The sequence below is a fragment of the Ictidomys tridecemlineatus genome, chromosome 1 (assembly GCF_052094955.1).
Source record: "Ictidomys tridecemlineatus isolate mIctTri1 chromosome 1, mIctTri1.hap1, whole genome shotgun sequence".
Taxonomy (NCBI): Eukaryota; Metazoa; Chordata; class Mammalia; order Rodentia; family Sciuridae; genus Ictidomys; species Ictidomys tridecemlineatus.
Window position 1 is genome coordinate 162,570,857 of NC_135477.1, and position 23,779 is coordinate 162,594,635.

The window sequence follows — 23,779 nt, forward strand, 5'->3', positions numbered from 1 at the left end:
TTCTAGAAAGCATATTGGTTGGTCAAGGACTATTCTCTTATTTTTATAAATGGGAAAACAGAGACTTTGCCTAAGAAGAGCTAATTAGTGGTATACTGATGCCTAAAACTCAGGTACTATGCAAAAATGGTTTTCCATTACATTATACCACCCACTGGACTTGCAAGACTCTGCAGGTCATATGGGATCAAAGAATTACTGCAAGCAAAAATGGGAATTGGCTCTCCTGCCCAGAGGCTGGAGGCTGTCAGGTCAAGGGCTAAAAGACTAGCAGTAAAAAGGAATCCACATATACTTTATAGGTATGTTTTTGCCTTGTTGTTGTAATGAGAGGATGTGTGTGTGTGTGTGTGTGTGTGTGTTTGTGTGTTGATCAGCAATGACAGTGTGTGTGTGGAGAGAGGATAACATCATAAAATATAAAGTTATAAAATATAATTATAACTCCCCAGAACTACCAAGTTCTACTCTTTTAAAAATTATATTTCCTGCCATGTTTCTCAAATATCTGATATTCCACCCAGCATCTCCCTCTACCAGCTCATTATATAAAATATAATTTTCTTTTTGTGAGGAATTAAGAAACTTTCAGTATCTTCTTGACTTGAGAAGACCACTTGCCATACATATTACCCATTATTGTATTTCCTGGGGATAGACAAGAGAAATTGGTGCTTCATCTCTAGGGAATGTGAAAAGTGGGAGAACAATCGGTTGATACCTATTCAGGTGTAAGCTTCTCCTAGTAGGTAGCATTCTGTTATCAGAAAATCTTCCCCTTCAAGGAAAGGTGACTAAAATAGGCTACCCTTACCTTAAGGACTAGGAGAAGGAAGGGGAGTGTGTGGAGATGGAGGTGGATGCCATTGGAGAGGTAGCAGGAAGACAGTGTTTGAGAACTAAGGGGCAGAGGGATTTCAAGAAGGCGAAGTCGGCTGCATTTCCTGGGAAGCAGATCCTGAGGTGAAGATCAGCATCTGGGAGGTCAGTGCCGGTAGGAGCAAAGGCAATGAACAGGGTCAGCAGACGAGATGTGGACGATGTTGCCATCTCCACCAACGTCTCAGATGACAGAGGGGGCCTCTGAAGCCGGATGACCCTTTGGAGGTGTTCTGAGTTAAGGGCGGTGGAGGTACTGAGCCTTTATACCTCCTTGCTGACTTGTCATTTGAAGGGTCTCTGAGAAGACTGTGTGACCTGAGGCAAGGTGACTTCCCAGCAAAGCCATTGGGGACTGGCATTCTAGGAGTGTCCACCTCTGGCACTCCCCGCTGAAAAGTAGGGGGAGCAAGTCCTTCCCCCTGAAGGGGAACCTGGGAAGCACGTTAGTGTCTGCATAGCCCACCCCCTTCACCCCTCAGTGCCACTTCTTCATATATGTGCTGGGAGCAGCGGCTCCAGGATCCAGTGGCCTCCTATTCCTGAGAACTTGAAAGAGGAAAGTTAGTGGGCAAACTGCAGCCCCCACTACTACAGCTGGACTCAGGCCATAGCAGATTCTCCTCAGGTGCCCTGCCCCTTATGTTCTCCATTCCCTTCACCCTCAGCTGGTTCTTCTGCTGCCCTGGGCCTATGTGGTGCCATGACTCAAATCCTCAACACTGAGATCAGAGTCACCATGCCTTTCTCAGGTGAGGGTTGCTGTACTTGTCCATTTACTCTCAAAATGGAGCAAGAGAGAACCAAGAGATGCCCAGGTGCATCATGTGGGTGCCAACTCATATCCTCCTCTGTTCCTCCTCTGCAACAACACCTCCCACCCTTCCTGAAATTCCCCTTGCCTCTTCCAAACTGCTCATTCTTGCACACAAGAGGCCCCAAGGGTTCAGTACCTACATTCAGTGTTTTGCTATATATTTTTCAAAGCCTTAGTTTAACTTCCCCAGGTCTACCAAGTTCCACTCCCCTTACAATTATGTTTCCTATCATATTTTCAAATACCCTCTACCAGCTCATCATCCAAGTGGAACAGTTATACCAATGTTACTGCAACCTTGTGCTAGGGGCTGTCTCTACTTTGCCTACCACCAGAAATAGAGTCCTTATTGCCACCCAGGTGGCAGAAGATCCAGCTTCAAATTCTTCTTATATTGACAGACATACTTGGGGTCCTCAGGTAGCAGATTCTGGGATAGCATCATGTGTAACAGGGTTATTAGAGGCTGCTCTTAGAGCAATACCTATGAAAGGGAGGTTAATGAACAGATTTAGATATAGGGAGAGTTGGGCTATGCTGCAGTGCTCCAAGGCAGTGTGCCCCTTCAGAGCTTTCCTGAGTTGGGCCAAGAGAAATAGGACTTTATATCCTTCTGTCAATCAGTCAGTGGATAGGCACCATCCCAGGAAAGGAGCATGGACTTAGGCTCTCTTCAGCTTAGACAATCCCCCAAATGGGCTGAGAACGTATCTGCAGAGAACATTCCCAGCAGAGTAGGGGATTACCAAAGGGGATCTGGGTAATGCATTTCAGCACCTACTGTCTGACTCACTCCCTTGGTTAAACATTCAAAGAAGATGAAGATGGAAATAAAAAGTCAATCGATTTAGTATGCAAAAAGATCAATGACTTCTGAGTTATGGGGTTGAAGGGAGAAATAAAATAGAAATATAAAGGGGAAAAATGAAAATTATGAATTTTGATTTTTGAGGTTTGTTTTTTTGGCTCAAGATTCATTGAAATTGAGATAAGATATAAAAACTAAACAAGGCACTAAGATTGAAAGTTGCAAACTGATAGGCTATGTATATCCAGCAGTCTTATTTTGTCTGTACAGTTTAATAAATAAAAAAATTATTTAAGAATTCCTAAAATTTTTGAATTAAAAAATTTAAATTCATACATAAAACCACAAAAATGGTACATATTAATGGGGCACATGTGATATTTCATTACATGTACAGATTGCATAATCAGTTTAAACATATCTACCTCCTCAAATGTTTATCACCTCTTTATGGTGAAAATATTCAAAATCCTTTTGGTCACCCTACTGTGCAATTAGCACACTGGAATTTTATACTCCTATGGAGCTGCAACTTAGTATCTATGTATCAACCTTTTCACTTTTTATTAAAAAATCAGAACATCTAACTTTTCTTGAAAAACCAGAGGTTCTGCTCACACTGGGCTTGTATTCTTGTGAGGCAGCAAAGACTTAGCAGAATGGCTTGTCCCTTCTAGATGGTGCAGACACTGTTCAGTTGGTCAAAGTCCCCACCCCTCCCTGTTGCATCTTATTTATACATTCCCTGCTGAGTATTCATCAGAACTTGAGTTTACAACCACCTTTGTGATTTGAGATATTGCTTTAGCATTTTTATTGAAAATATCATTAGGTTTTACCAACTGTGAGAGTTACATGGGATCTCGTGTGGATTAACAATTTGAAATATTAATTAAGACTTTCATTGTGCTAGGACTCTGGGGCCCAAGGTACAGTGGTGAACAAGAGTAGTGACTTCACTGCTTATATTCCAGGGAGGAGACAGATGTTAAATAAAGTATGCAAGTAACGAACAAAACAATTTCAAACAGGTGTAAGAAAAGATGAACCAAAGATCAATAAAGGTGTAAGAAGAGATGAAGGAGTGCACCTTTCCCCCAACATTCCTGCCAACATTTATTGTCACTTGTATTCTTGATAATTGCTGTTCTGATTGGAGTGAGATGAAATCTCAGTGGAGTTTAAATTTTCATTTCTCTAATTTCAAGAGATGTGGAACATTCTTTTCCTGTATTTGTTGACCATTCATTTTCTTCTTCTGTGAAGTGTCTCTTCAGTTACTTTGTCCATGTATTGTTTGGATTATTGTGTGTGTGTGTGTTTTAAGTTTTTTGAGTTCTTTATATATGCTGGGAATTAATGCCCTGTCTGAGGTGCAGGTGGCAAAGGTTTTCTCCCATTCTGTAGGCTCTGCCTTCAGAGATTGATTCTTTTCTTTGTTGTGAGGAAGCTTTTTAGTTCGATGTCCTCTCATTTATTGATTGTTGATTTTATTTCCTGTGCTTTAGGGGTCTTATTAAGCAAGTCAGTTCCTGAGCTGATATGTTGGAATGTTGGGACTACCTTTTCTCAACCACTTTGGAAAGAAATATGGAGATTGCTCAGAAAATTTGGAATGGAACCACCCTTTGACCCAGTTATCCCATTCCTTGGTATACAGCCAAAGGATTTAAAACCAGCCTACTATAGTGATGCAGCTACATCAATATTTATATCAGCTCAATTCACAATAGCTAAGCTGTGGAACAAACCTAGGTATCCTTCAATTGATGAATGGATAAAGAAAATGTGGTATCTATGCACAATGGAGTATTACTCAGCATAAAGGAGAACAACTTTTTGACATTTGCCAGCAAATGGGTGGATATGGAGACTATCATGCCAGGTGAGGTCAGTCAGTCCCCCAAAACCAAAGGTCAAATGTTTTCTCTGATATGTGGAAGCTAACCCTCAGTAAGGAGGAGGAGTATGAGGGGAAGAATAGAAGTGCAGTAGATGAGACAATGGACAAAGTGGAGGGGAAGGAGGGGTTTGGAAAAGGAAAGACAGTGGAATGAATCTGACATAGTTTTCCCATGTATATATATGAACAACACAGTGAATCCCACCACCATGCACATCCATAAGAATGGGACTCTAACTAGAATAAGACATATTCCATGCTTGTATAATCACATCAAAATGGATGCTGCTCTCACATATAACTAGAAAGAACCAATTAATTAAAAAAGAAGAAGAAGAAATGAAGAAAACAAGCATGGAGCTGTGAGAGGCTCTGAGTCCAGAGGTTAGAAATGGGAGTGGAGATAACAAGAAGTCAGTTGAGGCCTTACATAAGAGAAGAAATGAACCCAACAACCATCGGGGTTTCAGACAATGGGTTCAACAAGGCATTGGCTCTGAATGGGACATGGATTTGAGGTGCTCAGACAACAGAAGGAAGGTTGTTGTAGCTGGGCATGATGAGGGAGATGTAATAGAGTTGGAGAAACATATATTTACCAGGAATATGATAGAAGCCAGGCTGAGGAATTAGAATTTCATTTTAAGGAGAGTGGCATGTCATTAGCAGGATTTAGCAAGGGAGTTCGATGACTTGATCTGCATTTTAAGCAAAGTCATTCTGGAGACTGAGTGGAGGGTGATTTTTTTCAAGGCCTCCCAGGGAGGAAGCAAGAGACTAATCAAGAGGCTTCTGCAATAGTCCAGGTAAGAGGAAAACGGTTTGCAAAGTCAAGGATGCTCCCCTGGAAGGGGTAACAATCAAGCCAAGAAAACAGCACGTGCACACACACACATACACATTCTTAACAAGTACATGCATAATAGTTACGATTGCATGTAACAGACTTAGGAACACTGGAATGGAAGGAGTGCCAAATTCTAGAGGTGAGCTCCTGAGATAGGCTTCCTTTTCTGAGAAGAGGAGAGTTTCAAATTAAAGGAGACAAAAGAAGGGTCCTGAAAGAGAAGAAGGCATTCCAGGTAAAGAGAAATGTGTGAACAAAGGTCTGTGGTAGGAAAGACCTAGTGCAGTGGGGGAGGAGAGCATAACTGGGCCAGGGCGAGCTGTAGGTGGGCAGGAGGTGGCAGGTGAGTAGAGGTAGTCAGCAGGAGGCTGAGACCTGTGGGCTCTCATATGGTGGCCGTCGGCCGCCTGAGGCCCTTGAACTCTAGCCAATATCATTGGGGAACTGAATTCACTTTTTATTTAACTTGAATTTAAATTTAATAGAAACAATGAGGACTCTATTTCTATTAAACAGGGTCTCACCATGTAGGTAGGATTACACTGGACTTTTATAAAAATATATTTTTACTTTTAATCAACACATCATAATCAAACATGTTGATGGGGTACAGGGTGGCTTTTCAACATATGTCTATAATGTGTGATGATGATTTCATGGTAATTGGCTTATCTATCACCTCAGATATAGATCATTTCTTTGCATTAGAAACATTCAAAGTCCTGTCTGATAATTATTTTGAAATAGTCAATTAATTGTTGTCAACCATAGTTGTCCTGCTGTGTTATAGATTATTAGAGGTTATTCCTCCCATCCAGCTGCACCTGGTCCCTATTAGCCATCTTCTCCCCATGCCTCATCCACCACACTCTTCCTAAGCCCTGGTACTGTACTCTTTGCTTCTTTGAGATCAACTTTTTAACTTCCACCTATATAGCATTTGTCTTTCACTTAATGCAATTTCTTCCAGCTCTAATCCATGTTGCCGCAAATGACAGAATTTCATTCTTTCTACGGCTTTCATATATTCCATTGTAGATATATGTCACATTTTCTTCATCTATTTATCCACTGATGGGCAATTATGCTGAATAGGTGACACCTATGGGAATAGTGCTGCAATAAACATGTGGGTGCAGATATCTCTTGGACACACTAATTTCAATTCCTTTGGATATATACCCAGTGGTGGGATTACTGAATTATATAGTAGTTCTCTTTCTAGTTTTGAGGGGAACCTGAGTACAGTTTTTCAGAGTGGTTGTACTAATTCGCATTTCCAGTAACGTTCATAAGAATTTCCCTTTCCCTGCATCCTCACCAGCATTTGTTATTTACTTATTTATTTTGTCTGTTGCATACTAGTCATTCTAAGTTGGGTGAGTTGATATCTCATTCTGGTTTTGATTTGCATTTCCCTGTTGATTAATGATATTGAGCACTTCTTCATATACTTGTTGGCCATTTGTGGATCACTTTTTGAGAAATGACTATCTGGGAGCTTCCCCCAGTTTTTAATTAGATTGTTGTTATTTTTACTATTGAGTTTTTCCACTTCATATATATATTCTGGATATTAACCCTTCATGAGATATATAGTTTGCAAATATCTTCTCCTGTTCCATAGATTGTCTCTGCATTCTATTGAGAGCAGAAACTTTTTTGGTTTGATATAATCCCATTTGACAACATTTGCTTTTATTGTCTGTGTTTTGGGGGGTCACATACACAAAAATATCTTTGCCCAGAACAGTGTGTCCTGATGTATTTTCCCTGTACTTTCTTCTAATAATTTTGTAGTTTCAGGTCAGACATTTAAGTCTTTGATTTGTTTTGAGGTGATTTTGGGACATAGTGAGAGATAGAAGTCTAGTTTCTTTTTTCTGAATACTAATATCCAGTTTTTCCAGAATTATTTATTGAAGAGACTATACTTTTTCTCCAATGTGTGTTCTTGCTGATTTTGTTAATAAGCAATTGGCTATAAATACATTCACTTGTTTCTGGGTTCTCTATTCTATTCCATTGCTCTTCGTGTCTGTTTTTATTCTGGAATCATACTGTTTTGGGTTCTATCATATTGTAGCATGTTTTGAAGTCAGGTATTATAATGTTGTTGTTCTTGTGGATCAAAATTGCTTTGACTTTTCAGAGTCTTTTGTGATTCAAACAAATTTTAGTATTTTTAAAAATATATCTATCTGTGAAGAAGCTATTGGTATTTTGATGGGAATTGCATGAAATCTGTATAGATTGCTTTGGGCAGTACAAACACTTTAACAATTTTAATTCTTCTGATCTGTAAGCCCATGTTATCTCTTCATTTTTTGTATTCTCTTTAATTCCTTTGATTAGTGTTCTGTGATTTTGATCATTTACTTCTTGGACTGAATTTATTCCTAGGTATTTTAATTTTTGGTAGCTATTTTGAGTAGAATTGTTTTCTTGGTTTCTTTCTCACAATTTTTCTTCTAGATTATGAAAATAAGTATTGAATTTTTTAATCCTGCAAACTTTATTAAATTTGTTGGCCAATTCTTAGAGCTTTTTTGTGTATGTGGAGTCTTTAATTTTTTTAAATATACAAAATTATGTTGTCTACAAACAGATAATTTGACTTGTTTGTTTTCCTACTTTGATGCTGTTTATTGTTTTTACTTGTCTTATTGCTCTGGCTAAGATGTCTAATTATTGTATTGAATGAGAATGGTGAAAGTGGACATTTTTGCCTTGTTTCTGATCTTAGAAGAAGTGATTTCAGCTTTTCTTCAAGGAGTTTTATGTATGTTATTTGTTTGTAATATTAGTCCTTATTGTGTTGAAGCACATTTCTTCTATTTCTCATTTTTGAGGATTTTAATCATGAGTGGATATTGAATTTTATTGAATTTTTTCTAGATTTGTTGAGATGATCATTTAGTTTTCATTCTTCACAGTCTGATGTGAAGTTTTATTGATTTTTGTGTTGAAACATCTTTGCATTCCCAGGGTAAATCCCATTTGATCATGCTATATATTCTTTCTGATTTTCTATTGAAATTTATTTACTGGTATTTTGTTGAGAATTCTTGTATCTATACTCATAAGGGATATTATTTTAGTTGTTATTTGTTTGTTTGTTCTCATCTGGTTTTGGTATCAGGACAATGCTGGCCTGCAAAAATGAGTTCAGAATTTTTTCCTCTTCTACTTTTTTGGAATTATTTAAGAAGAATGGATATTAATTCTTCTTTAAAATTTGATAGAATTCTGCAGTGAGGCCACTTGACCTTTGGATTTTCTTTGATGGGAGACTTTCTATTATTGATTCAATTTTGTTACTCATTATCAGTTGGTTTCTTCATGATTAATCTTGACAATGGGTCCAGGAATTGTTCATTATTTTCTGTTATCAAGTTTGTTGATATATAGCTGTTCATAATAATCTCTAATGATCTTTATTTGTGTTTTTATGGTGTCACTTATAGTGTCTTCTTTTATCTCAGATTTTATTTATTTGGATTTCTAATTTTATTTTATTTATTGCTTTCTTGTTTTTCTAGCTACTGGTCAGCCAATTTTGCTTATCTTTTCAAAAAACTAATTCATTGTTTCATTAACCTTTTTTTGTTTGTTTATTTTTAGTCTCTCATTTATTTCTTCTCTGATTTTTTTTTATTTCTTTTCTTCTAGTTTGAGTTTAGTTTATTCTTGCTTTCTAGTTCTTTAAGTTGCATATTAAATTATTTGAAATCTTTCTGCTTTTTTAATAGAAGTATTTATTGCTCTAAATGTCCCTTTTGGTATTGCTTTTGGTTTATTCCATAGAATGTGGCATATTATATTTTCATTTTTATTAGTTTAAAGAAAATTTTTAATTTATGTTTTGATTTTTTAATTGATCCACTGGTTATGCAAGAGAATGCTGTTTAATTTCCTTGTATCTGTATAATTTCTGAAGTTCCTTTTATTGCTGTTTTCTAGTTTTATTCTCATGTGGTCAGAGAAGATACATGTTCTGATTTCAGTTTTTTAAAAATTTGTAGACACTTGTCTTGTGGCCTAATAGACAGTCTGTCTCTTCTGGAGAATGTTTCTTGTAATGATGAAATTAACAGGTATTCTGAAGCTGTTGTATGAAATATTCTGCAAATGTTTGTTAGGTCCATATGATTTGAAGTATAGTTTAGTTCCAATGTTTTCTTGTTAATATTTTTCAACTGAATGATCTGTCCATTGATGAAAGGGTGAGTGGAAGTTCTCAGTTGTTAGCCGGCTTTTCATTGCAGTTATCACACTACCTGAAAATAATAACTTAAAGGAGGAAAGATTTATTTTGGCTCATGGTTTCTGTCCATGGTTGACTGGCACCATTGCTTTGGGACCGAGGTGAGGCAGAATACCATCATGGTGGAAAGGTTGGTGAAGAAAAGCTTCTCAACTTATGGCAGCTGGGAAGGAAGGGATGGAGAAGAGACCAGGGATAAGATATAGTCTCCAAGATCATGTTCCCAGTGACCCATTTCCTCCAAACATGCTCTACTTGCCTCCAATTACCAACAAGTAGTCAATTTAAATCATTCATCCTTCAAAGGGAGTAATTCACTGATGAGGTTAGAGTCTCATGATCCAGTCACTTTCCAAAAGCTCCATCTTTGGGCATTACTGCATTGGGGTTCGAGTTTTTGACACACGAGCTTTTGGAGGACATTTTCATTGTTTTAGAGCTTGTCTCTTCTTCAGCACTAAATGTTTTCTGTGTTATAATTGGGTGTTCCTGCATGGAGTAAGAGGGGTGTGTGTGTGTGTGTGTGTGTGTGTGTGTGTGTGTGTGCACAATAGTAATTTCCTCTTATTGAATTAATCCTTTCACTATTAAATAGTCACTTTCTTTTCTTTTTTTACAGTTTTTGATTTAAAATGTATTTGATGTAAGTATAGCTAGTCCTTGTTTTTGGTTTCTTCTTGCATGGTATATCTTTTCCTAGGTCTTAAATTTCAGTCTATGTGTATTGGTGAAGTGATATTATTATAGGTAGAATATCACTGGGTCTAATTTTTTAAACCCATTCATTCAGTATAAATATTTTAATTGGGGAAATTAATCCATTTGCACTCAGTGTTGTTATTTTTAACTGAAAACATATTCATATGTTACTGTTAACTTTTTAGTTTGTTTTATATACACCCTTCATTCCTTCCTTCCTCTTCTGCTGTTCCTCATTGTGATTTGGTGATTTTTCTGTATTGGTAGATTTTATTCTCTTAACTCTCTTTTCTGCATCTGCTATACTGTTGAATTGTGTACTCTTGTATATTTACATAATGACAGTTATCACCCTTTTGCTTCTAATGTAGCAAATCCTTTAAGCATTTGTTATAGGTTTGATCTGATGGTGATGAATTTCCTACTGTGGACTTGTCTTGGGAAGTCTTTTTTTTTTTTTTCATTTCTGAAGGATAGCTTTGCTGGGTACAGTAATTTTTTTAAAAAATATTTTAAAGTTGTTGATGGACCTTTATTTTATTTATTTGTATGTGGTACTGAGAATCGAACCCAGTGCCTCATGCATGCCAGGCAAGCGCGCTACCACTGAGCCACAACCCCAACCCCTGGATACAGTATTCTTGATTGGCATTTTTTTTTCTTTCAGGACTTGAATATATCATCCCATTATCTCTTGGCCTATAAGTGCTTTTTGCAGAGAAGTCTGCTGACAGTCTAGTGAGGATTCCTTTTAGTGATTTGACATTTTTCTTTTGCTGATTTTAAAATTCAATCTTTGTCTTTTACTTTCGATACTTTGACTGTATTATGATCAAGGAGGATACTTTTTAATGAAATCTATTAGCGGTCCTTGGAACATCCCAAACTTGGATGCCTATATCTTTCTCATGATTTGGAGAGTTTTCAGCAATTATTTCATTGAATAGGTTTTCTACATCATTTCCTTCTCTTATTCTTCTGGAATATTCATAATACAAAAGTTTGCTAGCTTAATGGTGTTCCCTAAATCTCAAAGGCTTTCTTCACTCTTTTTTATTAATTTTCTTTTTAATATCTGACTTGTTTTTTCAAAAGACCCACCTTTTTAATTCTAATTTGTTATATATGACAGTAGAATGCAATACAATACATATTATACATATAAAGCACAATTTTTCATATCTTTGGTTGTAAACAAAGTATAGTCACACCATTCGTGTCTTCATACATGTACTTGGGGTAATGATGTCCATCTCATTCCACCCTCTTTCATACACCCATGTTCCCTTCCTTACCCTCCCTCCCCTTTGCCCTATCTATAGTTTGTCTAATCTTCCCATTCTCCTGTCCCCCAACCCCCCACTGCTAACCCCATTATGATTCAGCCTCTTTATATTAGAAAAAACATTCAGCCTTTGGTTTTTTGAAATTGGCTAACTTCACTTAGCATTATATTCTCCAACTCCATCCATTTACCTGAAAATGCCATGATTTTATTCTCTTTTAATGATGAATAATATCACATTGTATATGTGTGTGTGTGTGTGTGTGTGTGTGTATGTGTGTGTGTGTATATATATATATATATATATATATATATATATATCACATTTTCTCAAAAGACCCATCTTAAAGTTCAAAAATTCTTTCTTCTGGCTTAAAACTTCTTCTGTTGGGGCTCTCAACTGTATTTTTTCTTTCATTTATTGAATTCTTTAGCTTGATGATGTTTTATTGGTTCTTTTTTATGATCTGTATCTCTTTGCTGAATTTCTCATTCATGTTGTGAATTATTTTCCTAATTTGGTTGAAATGTCTATCTGCATTTTCTTGTTTCTTATTAAGTTTCCTGGCACAAAATCATTCTTTTGAATTTATCATTTTCCTTTTTGGTGGAATTTAATGCTAGGAGATACTGTGTTCCTTTGGAGGCATCATTTTACCTTGTTTTATTCATGCTTCTTGTGTCCCTACACTGGTATTTGTGCATCTGGTAGAATGGTTGCCTCTGCCAATTTTGTAGGGTGGGTTTTTGTAGTCAAAAAACTTTTTGCTGGCAGTATGTCCTAAGGTGTTAACTGAATATGCTTCATTGACTTTGGTTCCATCTGGGCACTTTAATGTAGCCTCTGTGAAGCTTCTTTAGCGATAATCAACTTTGGTGAAGAGTGGAGGTTCTTCAGTGGCCCAGGAAGCAAAGATCTGAGGATTGCACCATTAGCTGGGATACACATCTCTTAGGCAGATTTGCTGGCAGGTCTGAGCAGGTCATGTCTCTGCTGTAGGTTTGGGACATCTTTCAGTTTTTGTGGGCTGTGTGAGGGCCAGGCTAATCTAATAGGTCCACACAATGTTTCTATTTTTTTTCTTTCTTTTTTTTTTCACTGTACAAGGGCCAAACTGCACTAGTGGATCTAGTCAGGATACTTGTCCCTATCTGATGGGATGGTAGATACTATGTGCTTAGTTCCTTTATTTATAAGGCCATCATTTTTCTGTGTTTTCCATGGCATCTCTGACACCTTTCCAGGCACTATAATGCTCTGACTCAAATATTCCAGAGAAATAGATTGGTTTTTTACTTGGTTTTGTTCTTTGTTATGGAAGGAAGTGGCCAGCTACCATCTTTGTCGGAAACACCCACCTACATTAGACTTTTATGCTATCAAGTTGGCACCCAAACTGAGATGTGCTGTGTGTAGAATACACATCCAATTTTAAACACCTGGCACAAAAAGGTTAAAATATCTGGTTAAATAATTTTGTATTGATTGCATGTTGAAATGATAATGTGTAAAATAAGATATGTTATTAAAATTACTTTTTTACTTTTTAAGAAATGGTCACTAGAAAATTTAACATTACATGTGTGCTTCTCATTTTATTTCTATTTGAATTGCTACTCTAGAGAGCCAAGGTGAGGAGCTGCCATGATTTCTCCTCTGATAAATCACTGACTTTTAATCAAGGTTCTCACATAGTGATTATTTGGAACACCCCAATCTTTGAAACAATGATAAAATCCATTAACTAATCATGTCCTACAATACCATTAATTAACATTTATATAGTGCTTACTGTAAGCTGGATGCTGTTCTAAGAATAATCCATATATACAAATATGTACACTTAATTCTCAGAGTAACATATAAAGGCACAGAAACTTTGTTTGTTGTGATTGACCAAGGGGGATGTAGTATTATTTTTAATTTGTTCTTTTTAGATATACATTATAGTAGAGTGTATTTTGACATATTATACATACATGGAGTATAACTTATTCTAATTAGATCCCATTCCTTTGTTAGACATGATGTGGAGTTACACTTATTGTGCATGAACCTGGGAAAGTTATGCCCAGTTCATTCAACTGTCTTTCATACTCCCATCCTCTATTCCTTCCCTTCTTGGTAGGAAAGAATTGGCAGGACAAGCAAGCACAAGAGGTGAGTGGAGGGTGAAGAAGATTTCAAAGTAAAGACCATTCCTCTTGGAACAGTGGTTTGGGGCTAGATTTTGTGGAAAAACAAATGGGCTCTCTTGGCTTCAAAACTCTCAAATAGAAGAAGAAAGAGAGTTGTTCCAGAACAATACTTATTTCCCATCTTAAGCTGTGAAAAGAAAACTTTCCTGTTTATTAAAATAAAATTAGATTCCATTCTGTAGCTGCAATGACTTCTACAAACACTGGCTCCAAATCCTTCCTCTGCTTTGTGTTGACTTTCAAGGTAAAGTACCACATTATCTGTGTTGTGAACAGTGACACAGACGTACACATGTGGCCTCAGAGACCCAGACACAAGCTCCTGAGTCAAAGAACTCTTTTTTTCTTTCCTGCTGAAATTTCCACCTACAACCATTGTACCCCAGAGTGAATGACCCATATTGGGTTAATGACAGCGACTTCCTCTTGCATCCTCCAAAACACAGTTGATACTTGCTCTCCGGTCCCCAACAGAGCATCATGGCAGAGGAAAAGGTGATGAAACAGCCTCTTGTCCATTTCTCCTCATTGTTGTGGGGAGAGGACATTACAATTGCATTTCCTCTGCAAAGGGCAGACAGGAGAGAGGAGCAGACAGGCACACAGGTGTCCCCTTCCTGACCACGGATGGCTGGGACACAGACCATCCCTCCCCTCACACTTTCCTCAGCTGCTTTCAGAAGCTGATGGCTTTGTCATGGCAGTCCCCCAAGTCATGCCTTGCTCAGGGCACAATGGCAGTTGTTCCACTGACTTTTTAAAGGACATGCACAATGCCATTACCTGGGGGACCACAGTGAAGTCACAGTTGAGCTGGGTCCTTATAACTTGGCATTTTTTGATTCAACCAAATGAATTTCAGGCTGGGGATGTGGCTTTGTGGTAGAAAGTTTGCCTGGCATGTGCCAGGCTCTGGGTCCCATCCCCAGCTCTGAAAAATAAGAATAAGAATAAAGGGGCTGGGGATGTGGCTCAAGCGGTAGCGTGCTTGCCTGCTGGGTTCAATCCTCAGCACCACATAAAAATAAAATAAAGATGTTGTGTCCACCGAAAACTGAAAAATAAAATATTAAAAAATTCTCTCTCTCTCTTTAAAAAAGAAGAATAAAAATAAGAAGGCACCCTCATAAGTTATAGCCTAATACTATTTGTGTAGGTTAAACCTGCACAAGAATTTTGTTATATTGAAGAGGGTTTTTTTCCCATTTTATTTTGTTTTATTTATTTAATTTCTAAGTACTGTAAAGACAGGTAGAAGTGTCTAGAGGAAAAGGGATGGAAAAATCACAGCAGAGAGCAAATTAATTATAAATACCAGATAGCTTAAAAGTTCCTGAGTTTAAAGGAAAGAAAGAAAGAAAGAAAAGAACTGGAAATGGTAGGAATGATTTGAAGGATGAAGACGATATCACAAAGTGCAGTGAAAAGCCTTGCTAGTTAAGACTGGCTGTGAAGAGGAGAGGGAAGGGCTTAGAACAACTGAGTAAAGGAGCAAAGAATTTTCTGTGCCCTTGGCCCTGCTCTGTGGTGACAGCTTGGTGATGCCATAGGCCGATGAGAGTCTGTGTGAGTGCCTTCCCTACTTGGTGGTGCAAAGGCCTCACAAGCTCCTCCCTCCAGTAGTCCAGTGTGAGGTGGTTGTTTTTGTCTTTGTAGGGCTGTCTCTCCACTGGCTGTGTGAACAAGGTCCAGCTGAGGAAGAGAAGGCAAGAGACAGCCCAAGGCAGAAAGAGCAGCCACTGGGAAGAATGGATGAATGGAATGGAAAGCAGCCACTGGATTCGACTGTGATGGAAGGAAGGGTCAGCTTCTCACTTCGCACACAGAACCAACGCACATTTGCTTTGTCCAGAAGGGGCCCGTGGGTGGGAGCACACTCTGCTCAGAGGTTGGGGCTTTCCCATCACTCCTAATTTTATCTTTTCTATTGGTTTGGTTGATTGTTCCTTTAGTGTTGATAATTGACAAATTATTTTACTAAGCCTAGCTCTTCATCAATGGATGAATGAATAAAGAAAATTGTAAATAAAATTTCATTATATATGTGTATATATATATATATATATATATATATATATAGAGAGAGAGAGAGAGAGAGAGAGAGAGAGAGATGAGTTTTATTCAGCCATAAAGAAGAATAAATTTATATCATTTGCAGGAAAATGGATGGAACTTGAGAACATTATGTTAAGCAAAATAAGCCAAACTCAAAAAGTCAAGGGTCATATGTTTTCTCTCAGTTGTGGAGGTTAGAGAGACAAAAGGAAGAGAAAGGTAGTGGTAATGGAGGGGTCTTATGAAATTGAAATAAGAGGAAAAAGACCAAGGGCTTGGGGGAGAGGAGAGAAAGGGGAAATACTGGGAAATAATATTGATAATGCATCAGTAAAAATATGGAAGAAATAAAATAATAAAATACAATAATACTTTAAAAAATAAATAAATCTTTGATTTTGGAGAACTAGAATACTTTTATTCTTTTCCTTTCATTCAGCCTCCTTACATTTCTATTGCTCCATCCATTATTTAGGTATTTCTCAAGTCCAGCAGTGTGTCTAGAGCAGAAGGCACAATTTTTGCACTTGCAAAGTCAGACATTGAGATACATAATGAATAAAACCATTAGAGGATTATTCATTACTTTACATATTCAGAGTATGTTCACACCCTGCCCATCAGCTGGAGTGGCCATGGGGACAGTCGCTGTGATCAACCATGTAGAGGCATTTCTGGAAGGGAAGCCCAAGCCAGTGTCAGGACAAAGTGACTGATTCAGAGGCTAGGCAGACTGACAGCCAAGTAAGATGGCATATTTGAACAAGAGGATGGAAGTACTATGCAGGTTATTTTGTTTTCTCATAAATATAAATGCTTGAATTCTTTCTTTATGATTCAATCATAAAAATCCTTTGTGTTTTCTTCCATTGCTTTTAACGCTACAGAGTTCTTTTTTATTCATATATTTAAAATGTGTAGATATTCATCTAAATTTTCTTGTTAGAAAGACATAAAGCTAATGTTTGCATATCTAAGTGGTACACTTACAAGAGCAGTGAATGCTGGTATTCAGGGACAAGGCAAGAGTGTTCACAGGCTTGGACCTCATCAACCAGTGTAGGAGTGAGTGACACAGAGCCATAAGTCACATCTCAGAGAGTGGTTTCCAGGGCATCAAGGAAAGAAGGAAATGAAGAGGAGCTCAGAAGTAGGACCCAGGGAGAAAATGGCATAGAAAACGGGGAGCAGGGAGTTTGCCAAAGGAGAGAGAGAGAAAAATACTCATGCAAAATTTAACAGGAAAAGCTATTTCAGATGTTGGTGGAGAGAGGAAGGGGAAAACCAAAGACTACAGAGTGTTCATGAGCAAATACCTCAAGAATTGGCTGAAGTTTGGGAACAAACCTTATTGACTGGGGCAGTTTTGACTTGTAAGTGCTGTAGAATATCATGGGTCTGTTGCATCTGGACCTGCTGAATATGCAAAAACCAGAGCTGGAGGGACTGAAGGACTCATTTCCTTTGTTGTTAATTAGTGAAAAAAAAAACCACCATATAACAACATAGGAGATAAGTAACATAAAAGTCAGAGCCAGGACCAGGGTTAGGCATCCAGGGTGTGGGGTTAAAAGGTGCATTTTCCTGACTCGGAGAGGAAGTGGCTCCTGATGATGTCTCCACTCAATCTTGGGATTATTGAGAAACAGAGGGAAAACAGTACAGAGTGACAGCTTGCTCCAAGATGCATTAAAGAAAAAACACATACCAACCTTTAGAAACAATCTCACCAACCCTGGGAGGATAACCACAGAGGAGGTGCACCTTTGTTTTTTAAAGCTGCAGACATCCTCAAGACTCACATTGTATATTCCTTGGAAATGGCAAGGGAAGGGGCCGAAGAATTTCCTGGCTAGCTTAAAGGGGATACCATCTCTCTTAACAAAACAAAACAAAAAAACAAACTTCTCTGCAAAGCTAATAGGCCCTTCCAAAACTGAAATCAGCTTTTAATCAGCTAATCAGGGAATCTGAGTCCTAATCCCAACTTTGCTACTGCCCTATATCACCTTGAAAAGAGTTACTGTCTTTTTTGGGGACGTCAGTTTTCCTTGCTATAAAATGAGGTCATCATATTAGAATATCTCCATGTTTCCATTCAACTCTAGCAATCTACAGAGAGGGAAATAGAAAAATTAGAAAAAAAATTATCAAAACTTTCCTGGGAAAAATTAATTTGGGGTTTCAATATTTCAATACTTCAAAGCAAACTATACCTGACACTGAGAATCTGGTGATCTTTCAGATTATTGTAATTTCCCAAAATTCATGTGATCAAAATGTATGGCCGAGGATAGAGAAGCAGAGCTAGGTAGAAATCCCACCTTTCCACAGCCCAGAAAGGAGCCAGTGAAGGAGACCAGCTGGCCAGAGAGAACCTTACTACAGGTTTATACCTGGATAAGAGGAACTGTGTCGAACAGAATCAACAATTACGGGGGTTTTCCTAAGGTTGACTATTATGTGGCTTTGTTCTAAAGTAATTGTAGTGAATAGAATTTAGTGTCTTCTCTCAAGTGTTGCTGATACTCGGAAGAGTAGAGGACACACCTTATGTGAAAGCATTAATACCTGGATATTCACCCAGCTCAGAACTCTTATGAGACAAAAACTAACTAAATTGTCTCTTGCATAAAAGAAAAGGCAATAATCATCCCAATAGATGAGTAGATGAAAAATCAAGAAAACAAATGACCCCAAACAGCCAGAGCACTTCAACAACTGACACCATGGGCACCACGGTGGAGGAAGTATTGGAGAAAGAATTTTGAGAGTTCATAGTTTAAATGCTCAATGAGCTAAAATCAGATGTACAAAATAAACTTAGAAAATATAGGAAGTGAAAAATCATTTTAGTAAATATATAGAGAGATTCTGAAAAAGAACCAAACAGAAATCCTGGAAATAGAAGAATCAATAAATTAAATTAAGAATTCAATGGAAAGCATCACCAATAGATTAGACCAATTTGAAGACAGATTTTGGGGCTTTGAAGACAAAGTATATGATCTTGAAAACAAAGTTGACAATAAAAAAAAAGATGCTAAGAGACCATGGCCAGAATATTAAAAATATCTGGAACAATGTTGAGAAACCAAACTTAAGAATCACTGGGGGCTGGGGATATAGCTCAGTTGGTAGAGTGCTTGCGTCGAATGCACAAGGCTCTGGGTTCAATGACCAGCACCACAAATAAAAAAAAAAAATCATTAGGATAGAAAAAGCCTCCAAAATACAAACTAAAAGAATGTAAAAACTCATTAATTAAATAATATTAGAAAACAATCTAAATTTTAGGAATGAGATGGAAACACAAATAGAAGAAGCACATAATATTCCAAATAGGCAAGATCAGAAAATATCCTAAAACTCTAAAACACAGTGTAATGAAAATGCCTAATATACAGAATAAGGATAGAATTTTAAAAGCCACAAGAGAAAAATGGAAGGCCACATTTAGAGGTAAAGTGATTCAGATATGAACTATTTCTCAACCCAGAGACTTTAAATGCCAGGAGAGCATGTAATGATGTATACCAAATCCTGACAGAAAATGGGTATCAACCAAGATTACTATATCCAGCAAATTATCTTTCAGGATTAAGATGAAATAAAAGCCTTCAATGATAAATAGAAATTAAAAGAACTCATAACCACTAAGCCTGTATTATAAAATATATTTGATAAAATATTTCATGCAGAAGAAATAAAAATGAAACCCAGGGTAAGAATGAATTGCACAAAAAGAGTGTCAATTAAAGAAGAATCAAGTCTGAATTAAGCATTAGAAATTAATCAAAATGTTAGGAAATAAAAATCATCTCTTTAATGTAAATTATCTGAACTCTTCAATCAAAAGCCACAGATTGGAAGATTGAATTAAAAAACAACACCCAACCATATGTTGTTTACAAGAGACTCACCTTAATGACAAACATATCCACATGTTGAAGGCAGAGGATGGAAAAAGATATATCATGCAAATGGAAACCAAAAGTGAGCAGGGATAGCTACTCTCACATCAGACAATATAGACTTCAAACCAAAATATATCAGAGAGAGACAAAGAAGGTTACTTCATACTGGTTAAGGGAATCATCCAACAACAAGATATAATAAATGTAAATATTTATGCTCCAAACAGTGCTGCATTTACATACATAAAACAGATCATTCTAAGTATAAAGAATCAAATAGAACATAATACAACAATACTGGGTGATTTCAACATACCCCTCTCACCACTAGAGAGAGCATCCATACATAGACTAAGTGCAAACTCTTCAGAACTAAAAATACTATTAAGGCCCCCGGCCTGCGGCGGCCCTGCGCAGCAGTCGGGGCTGCAAGTGGAGCTGCGCGGAGGGCGCTACCGGCGGCCGGTGAGGCGGGCTGCGCTCTGCCTTCAGGGCTCTAGTTCGTGTACCAGGGTGCGGGTAGCACCGCGAGCACCTTGGACGGGGCCTGGGCACAGGGCGCTGGTATCGGGACCTCCCGCCAAGGCGCCAGGACCATAGCGCTGCGCGCCCTGGCGCTGTAGGACTTCAGGTCGGTGAACCCGGGCGAGATCTCGCTGCGGGAGCACGAGGTGCTGAGCCTGTGCAGCGAGCAGGACATTGAGGGCTGGCTCGAAGGAGTCAACAGCCGCGGCGACCGCGGTCTCTTCCCGGCCTCGTACGTGCAGGTGATCCGAGCCCCCGAGCCCGGCCCGGCTGGCAACGGCGGTCCGGGCGCCCATGCTCGCTATGCTAACGTGCCGCCCGGCGGCTTGGAGCCCCTGCCGGCCGGTCCGCCCGCCTCCTTCAAGCCGCCGCCCAACGCCTTCCAGCCGCTGTTGCAGCCGCAGCAGGCGCCGCCGCCGAGCACCTTCCAGCCACCCGGCGCGGCCTTTCCGTATGCCGGGGTTGTCCTGCAGCCGTCGTCTCAGCAACTTTACGGCGGCTACCAGGCCAGCCAGGGCAGCGACGATGACTGGGACGACGAGTGGGACGACAGCTCCACGGTGGCCGATGAGCCTGGCGTGCTGGGCAGCGGCACCTACCCGGACCTCAACGGCTCGTCGTCCGCGGGCGGCGGCGCTGCTAGCCGCTACCGCTTGTCCACCCGCTCTGACTTGTCGCTGGGCTCCCGCGGGGGATTAGCTCCTCCGCAGCACCACCCTTCGGGAGCCAAGAGCTCGGCCACGGTGAGCCGCAACCTCAACCGCTTCTCCACTTTTGTCAAGTCACGTAGGGAGGCCTTGGTGTTGGGCGACGCTTCGGGCTTCATGAAGGATGGGGACAAGCTATGCGTGGTGCTAGGGCCCTACGGCCCCGAGTGGCAGGAGAACCCCTACCCCTTCCAGTGCACCATCGACGACCCCACCAAGCAGACTAAGTTCAAGAGTATGAAGAGCTACATCTCCTACAAGCTGGTCCCCACGCACACACAGGTCCCGGTGCACAGGCGCTACAAGCACTTCAACTGGTTGTATGCACACCTGGCTGAGAAGTTCCCTGTCATCTCTGTGCCCCACCTGCCCGAGAAGCAGGCTACTGGCCGCTTCGAAGAGGACTTTATCTCCAAGCACAGGAAAGGCCTGATCTGGTGGATGAACCACATGGCCAGCCACCCAGTGCTGGCACAGTGTGATGTCTTCCAGCACTTCCTGACCTGCCCCATTAGCACAGATGAGAAGGCCTGGAAACAGGGCAAGAGGAAGGCCGAGAAGGACGAGATGGTGGGCGCCAACTTCTTTTTGACCCTGAGCACACCGCCCACAGCAGCTCTTGACCTGCAGGAGATGGAGAGCAAGATAGATGGCTTCAAGTGCTTCACCAAGAAGATGGATGACAGCACGCTGCAGCTCAACCACACTGCCAACGAGTTCGCGTGCAAGCAGGTGACGGGCTTCAAAAAGGAGTATCAGAAGGTGGGCCAGTCTTTCCCTGGGCTCAGCCAGGCTTTTGAGCTGGACCAGCAGGCTTTCTCAGCAGGCCTGAATCAGGCCATTGCCTTCACCGGAGATGCCATCTATGATGCCATCAGCGAGCTCTTTGCCGAGCAGCCCAGGCAGGACCTGGACCCAGTAATGGACCTGTTAGCGCTGTATCAAGGGCACCTGGCCAACTTCCCGGATATCATCCACGTTCAGAAAGGAGCTCTTACCAAAGTAAAGGAGAATAGGCGACAGGTGGAAGAAGGGAAGATGGAGGTCCAAAAGGCTGATGGCATTCAGGATCGCTGTAACACTATTTCTTTTGCCACTTTGGCTGAAATTCACCACTTCCATCAAATTCGAGTAAGAGACTTTAAATCACAGATGTAGCATTTCTTACAACAAATAATATTTTTTCCAAAAAGTGACCCAGAAGTTGGAAGAAGCTCTTCACAAATACGATAGTGTTTAATGACTGGACATTGGATTGTGAACTTTTTTCAGTTCAAGAATAATTTCTACAGCAGAATAAAAACTGCTGTCAAAGAGCTATTGCCAACTATCAGTGGTGGTACAAGGATGGTTTTGTGTTCAACTGAAAGCCAGCTGAATACATAATTATGTAGGAGAGAAACCATTAATATGGCTATATCATAGAAACAGTACCACACATTGTAACTAAATTATACCATGTATGCCTACACTACTATTGTAACTTTTGGAATAATGATTATACTATTTGCCTTATTGCTTTTTGAAGTATGGGTATTCTAGTGCATACTTTGTAGACCTCAAAACCCATGATGGGTCTCAAAGAAGCTGGCTGGATAAAGCCTGCTGTGGATGCCTTTTCACTCTCAGATTGGGATTACCTAAATTCAACCTGTTCTCTGTTTACAAATTCCAACTAGAGCAGCTATGCGACTTTGTGCCTTTAGACTCTTGGTTTTTCATTTTGCGTCCGCCCCCCAAGGAAGCCACAACTTTTCTGATTGAAAGAGTAAAAAGCCAGTGTACATGACGATAAACTGGTTATAACCTCATATTGGCAGGGGTGGGGGTGGAGTGAGAGGATCAGCTGTCATCAATCTGCACAGCAAGTATTATCTCCTGAAACATGCTGGTGAACGCAGCCGAGACTCGATGCTCACTTCTGGATACGAAGTCTATTAGGGAAGAGATGGTGCACTATATTCTCTTAGATGCTATGGTAGCATAGCCTCTTCACGCAAGTGTCCTGAAAACTGGGCGTGAGGATTTTAGCAAACACGTCTTATAATATGGAGAAAGAGGAGTCTGATCAATCAGGGGAGACAAGTACAGAATCAGTGACAACACACACTTGGTTTCAGTTCCTGGGAGGGTTTTCTTTTCTTTCTTTTTTTTTTTTAAGCTTGAAGGTTTTCTTTTAATATTCAGGTTTTTTTGTTTGTTTATTTGTTTGTTTATAAATGGATCTACACTGTTAACTGATTGAGACTCCACTGTGATTCACTCGTTTACTTAATCAAAAACTTTTCAGGGATGTCTGTAAATTTCAGTGTTATACGTGATAAAAGTAGTGTTGGTTGATCTAAGGAGGGACCAGAAATAATTTCTACTATTCCAATACTGAAGGAAAAAGTTACTGATTTAAACTGTGCTGAAACAAAGAAAGTATTGATTAAAGCCCTACCCCGACATTTAACCTTAAAAACTATTTTAAATGTATTTTATTATAAGGGAAATACAAATGGCTGATAAATACCAAAAACATTCAAAAGCAGCTTAATTTAAAAAGCACAAAGAGATTCTGGCTTGAAATGCCAAAACCTCAAATGTTTTTATAGTTGCTGAGCTAAATAATGTGATACTTGAGTTTACAGATTTAAACTGTCACTGAAAGGTTAAAGTGTCTACTGTTTTATGAAATCAAACTTAACACTGCCTCAGAAATCCCGATACTGAAATGGTAACATGGAAGTAAAGAGATCAGTATGAAATAGTGGTGAGTCACAATGATTAAAAAAAAAAAAAAGTTGGTTTGCAGAAAGGCATAAGAAGAAAAGGTTATTGGAATAGTTACTCAACAGCACATTTACTCTCTCAAAAACAGTCTCATAT

General features: G+C 39.3%; 2 pseudogenes; both read left to right on the forward strand.

The window, feature by feature from the left end:
• LOC144367187 (transient receptor potential cation channel subfamily M member 8-like) overlaps positions 1-23,779 on the forward strand; it is a 484,089-nt pseudogene that overhangs the window by 230,259 nt on the left and 230,051 nt on the right.
• Positions 16,395-22,607, forward strand: LOC144366046 (sorting nexin-18 pseudogene; annotated as a pseudogene).